We start from the raw sequence: 5,253 nt of genomic DNA, 5'->3' as shown, positions 1-5,253 counted from the left end.
GAGAGAGAGAGAGAGAGAGAGAGAGAGAGAGAGAGGAAGGGGGAAAGAAGAGGGGGAGGGGGGGGGGGACGGGGAACGGGCCACCACCAGATTGGTTTGGAAACTGGCGCCGGGAATTGAGGAAAGAGAGGGAGGGAGAAAGAAATAGACTGGTTTCTATTACGTCCTAATGAGGATGGTGTAGGGTCGGTGTCTCTCTCTCTCGAGAGATCCTGCCGTGGGTTAGCAAGGACCAGCCCCATCGGTCCTATTAGCTCCTGAAGAAGGGGAAGAAGGAGGAGGAGGAAGAAGGAGGCGAAGAAGGAGGAAGAAGGAGGCGGAGGAGGAGGAAGAAGGAGGCGGAGGAGGAGGAAGAAGGAGGCGGAGGAGGAGGAAGAAGGAGGCGGAGGAGGAGGAGGAAGAAGGAGGCGGAAGGAGGCGGAGAAGGAGGAGGAGTTGGAGGAGGAGGAGGAGGAGGTCGTCCTCATAGCCACGTATGTAGTATGTAAACACAGGTTGTGGGATATGGACGATGCTTGGGGAATCTAAATCAAAAGCGGACTCTTCTCTCTCTCTTTCTAATGCTTCTATGTCCTTTAGATATATCTCCTCCCCCCTCCCTCCCCCTCCAATTGATGAGGGGGGGTGTGAGTGGGGATGAGTGGCTAGGGCCAGCTAAGGCAAGTGGGTAGCCAACCCAGGCCGCACTCCCGATGCCCACCAGGATAAACATTAGCTGGAGCAGTAAGGTAGTGACCATTCCTAGCGACTCACTCTACCAGCGTAGTGACCATCCCTAGCGACTCACTCTACCAGCGTACTGACCATCCCTAGTGACTCACTCTACCAGCGTACTGACCATCCCTAGCGACTCACTCTACCAGCGTAGTGACCATCCCTAGCGACTCACTCTACCAGCGTAGTGACCATCCCTAGCGACTCACTCTACCAGCGTACTGACCATCCCTAGCGACTCACTCTACCAGCGTACTGACCATCCCTAGCGACTCACTCTACCAGCGTCTGACATTACCAGCTTCACAAGTAGTTCAGGTAGGGACCATCCATAGCGACTCTCTCTACCAGCGTCTAACATTACCAGCTTCACAAGTTACTCAGGTCGTGACCATCCCTAGCGACTCACTCTACCAGCGTCTAACACAACCTGGGCGTCCATATCATCACCTTCGTCATCAACAGCTGTCAGGGTTCGTGCCCCTAACCACGCCCTCCGGTCAGACCAGGCCCGCTCCAAGGGCTTGGTCGTCTAGGGCGAAAAGTGCTCCTCCAACAAGGGACTGGATAGACTGGACGAAAAGGCTTTTTCCCCAGGCAACCTGAACGGGATATTTCACTTCGGACGAATATCATCAGCTCCAAAAAATCAACCTCTTAGACTCTGGACGAAAAAATAAAGAAATACGAATCATCTTTCCCCACAACAGATGAACCAGTTGATCTCATCCAACACAGGAGCTACCACCACCTAAGCCAGACCTTGGACGAATATGAGAAACTTCAACAAATTAAACTAACACACGAGACAGCGGCCATATATAGATATATATATATATAAACCTGAGGGGGTTCAAAATATATAAATCTGAGGGGGGTTCAAAAACCAGACCCCCAAGATGTGACGTAGGAGAATGGTTGAACATAACACTTGTGTTCGCCTCAGTGTGTGACTTCCCATCTCAGGCACAGGTCATGCTGCTGTGATCAACTACACAAATTAAGGGGTAAACAAACAAACAAACAAACAAACAAACAAACAAACATCCCTGGTGTTGCTCCGTCTCTTACCCTTATATATATGTACACCATGTCTTTACTTCTATGTGTGTGTCTGTGTGTGTGTGTGTGTGTGTGTGTGTGTGTGTGTGTGCATGTGTACATTCACACATACACACACACACATACCTCAGCCTAAGCCAGGTACAATGTTCTTAAGGACAACTGCTTTCTCCACCAATGTTTTATGTAATGTTGAATATATCAAACGTCTCTTTGCTTCCATCTCGTGTCGTCACTGATACAAATAGTTTCTCAGAGCTGGAAGTATACTGGGAACAAATTCTGGGACCAAATTCTGGGAACAAATTCTGGGACCAAATTCTGGGACCAAATTCTGGGAACAAATTCTGGGAACAAATTCTGGGAACAAATTCTGGGAACAAATTCTGAGAACAAATTCTGGGAATAAATTCTGGGAACAAATTCCGAGAACAAATTCTGGGAATAAATTCTGGGAACAAATGCGAATTATTGAAGTGATTGATGGGAGGTCGGGACACAAGAAACAGCATTGATATTGCACAGTTTCTTCAGTAATGCTAACTTCAACCCTAAGCCATAAACTTGATTCCACAACTCTATTTGCTATATTATTATAGATATGTCATATAGCTCAGTAAGCGCTGCTTGAAACACTATACCATCTAACAAAGTCACATTTCATTTTTCTTAAATATTTAATTGCTTTCTTCCTCTTCATTGTGGTAACGTCAGGAAAAAATGAACAAAGGCTTCATTTGCATTCATCTGCTCTCCAGCCGTCATATATACCAGGGTCCACCATGCACTGCCAAACCCCAAAGGGTATTGAACAATTTACCTTAACCGCTTCATATGTCCTGGTACAGTCCACTGAGAGCACGTCGCCCCCCATATGCCACATGAGAATCTTAATGCTATTCAAAGAGATCACTGTAATCACAGGTAACTGATATAAGTAACTCAAAGGTAACTGATAAAGGTAACCCATTGTTAACTGATGAATGTAACCCATTGTTAACTGATGAAGGTAACTCATAGGTAAATGATGAAGGTAACCCATTGTTAACTGATGAAGGTAACCCATTCTTAACTGATGAAGGTAACCCATTGTTAGCTGATGAAGGTAACCCATAGGTAACTGAAGAAGGTAACCCATAGGTAAATGATGAAGGTAACCCATTGTTAGCTGATGAAGGTAACCCATTGTTAGCTGATGAAGGTAACCCATGGGTAAGTGATGAAGGTAACCCATAGGTAAATGATGAAGGTAACCCATGGGTAAGTGATGAAGGTAACCCATAGGTAACCGATGAAGGTAACCCATAGGTAAATGATGAAGGTACCCCATTGTTAACTGATGAAGGTAACCTACAGGTAACTGAAGAAGGTAACCCATAGGTAACTGAAGAAGGTAACCCATAGGTAACTGATGAAGGTAACCCACAGGTAACTGATGGAGGAAACCCATAGGTAACTGATGAAGGTAACCCATAGGTAACTGATGAAGGTAACCCACAGGAAACTGATGAAGTTAACCCACAGGTAACTGAAGAAGGTAACCCACAGGTAACTGATGAAGGTAACCCATAGGTAACTTAAGAAGGTAACCCATAGGTAACTGATGAAGGTAACCCACAGGTAACTGATGAAGGTAACCCATAGGTAACTGAAGAAGGTAACCCATAGGTAACTGATGAAGGTAACCCATAGGTAACTTAAGAAGGTAACCCATAGGTAACTGATGAAGGTAACCCACAGGTAACTGATGAAGGTAACCCACAGGTAACTGAAGAAGGTAACCCACAGGTAACTGATGAAGGTAACCCATAGGTAACTTAAGAAGGTAACCCATAGGTAACTGAAGAAGGTAACCCATAGGTAACTGATGAAGGTAACCCACAGGTAACTGATGGAGGAAACCCATAGGTAACTGATGAAGGTAACCCATAGGTAACTGATGAAGGTAACCCACAGGTAACTGAAGAAGGTAACCCACAGGAAACTGATGAAGGTAACCCACAGGTAACTGATGAAGGTAACCCATAGGTAACTGATGAAGGTAACCCACAGGTAACTGATGAAGGTAACCCATAGGTAACTGATGAAGGTAACCCACAGGTAACTGATGAAGGTAACCCACAGGTAACTGATGAAGGTAACCCACAGGTAACTGATGAAGGTAACCCACAGGTAACTGGTGGAGGAAACCCAAGGATGAGTGATGGAGACGGATTTGAAGACGCCAATCAGAGTTTAGGTCATTTTGGTGTGACTGTTGTTCGGAAGAGTCTGTGAAAGGCTGCAACTGAGAGCAAATGTGAAGAAAATCAGGGTTATTAGGTTCTACAAGGCTGCGGGACGAGTCAGCTGGAGTTTGAGGTTGAATGGAGGGAAATTGGAGGAGGTGAAGCGTATCAGACACCTGGGAGTGGATATGGTGACAAATGGAACCGTGGAAGAGGAAGTGAATCATCGGGTGGATGAGGGGGCGAAGGTTCTGGGAGCGATGAAGAATGTGTGGAAAGAGAGAACGTTACTATCTGGGAGGGCAAAAATGGGTATGTTTGAAGGAATAGTAGTCCAGAGAGTACTATATGAATGCGAGGTATGGAGATAAAATTGTGTGGAGAAAGGTGGACGTGGTGGAGTTGGAATGTTTAAGGACAATATGTGTTGTGAGGTGGTTTGATGGAGTAAGCAATGAAAGGGTAATAAAAGTGTGGTTGAGAGCGCAAAATAGGGTGCGAAACACCAGTATATGTATGTATTCATATGTGCCTTTGTATGTGTCTCCCCTGAGGATGTGATTATTACACAAAAGTGCACTTGGGAACTTATCGTGTTTCATTTTCCCCATGGTGGACTCATAGGAATATATATATATATATATATATATATATATATATATATATATATATATATATATATATATATATATATATATTTTTTTTTTTTTTTTTTATACTTTGTCGCTGTCTCCCGCGTTTGCGAGGTAGCGCAAGGAAACAGACGAAAGAAATGGCCCAACCCCCCCATACACATGTATATACATACGTCCACACACGCAAATATACATACCTACACAGCTTTCCATGGTTTACCCCAGACGCTTCACATGCCTTGATTCAATCCACTGACAGCACGTCAACCATGGTATACCACATCGCTCCAATTCACTCTATTCCTTGCCCTCCTTTCACCCTCCTGCATGTTCAGGCCCCGATCACACAAAATCTTTTTCACTCCATCTTTCCACCTCCAATTTGGTCTCCCTCTTCTCCTCGTTCCCTCCACCTGCGACACATATATCCTCTTGGTCAATCTTTCCTCACTCATTCTCTCCATGTGCCCAAACCACTTCAAAACACCCTCTTCTGCTCTCTCAACCACGCTCTTTTTATTTCCACACATCTCTCTTACCCTTACGTTACTCACTCGATCAAACCACCTCACACCACACATTGTCCTCAAACATCTCATTTCCAGCACATCCAT

Source organism: Panulirus ornatus, chromosome 11 (genome assembly GCF_036320965.1).
Source record: "Panulirus ornatus isolate Po-2019 chromosome 11, ASM3632096v1, whole genome shotgun sequence".
NCBI lineage: Eukaryota > Metazoa > Arthropoda > Malacostraca > Decapoda > Palinuridae > Panulirus > Panulirus ornatus.
This window is presented reverse-complemented; position numbering follows the sequence as displayed.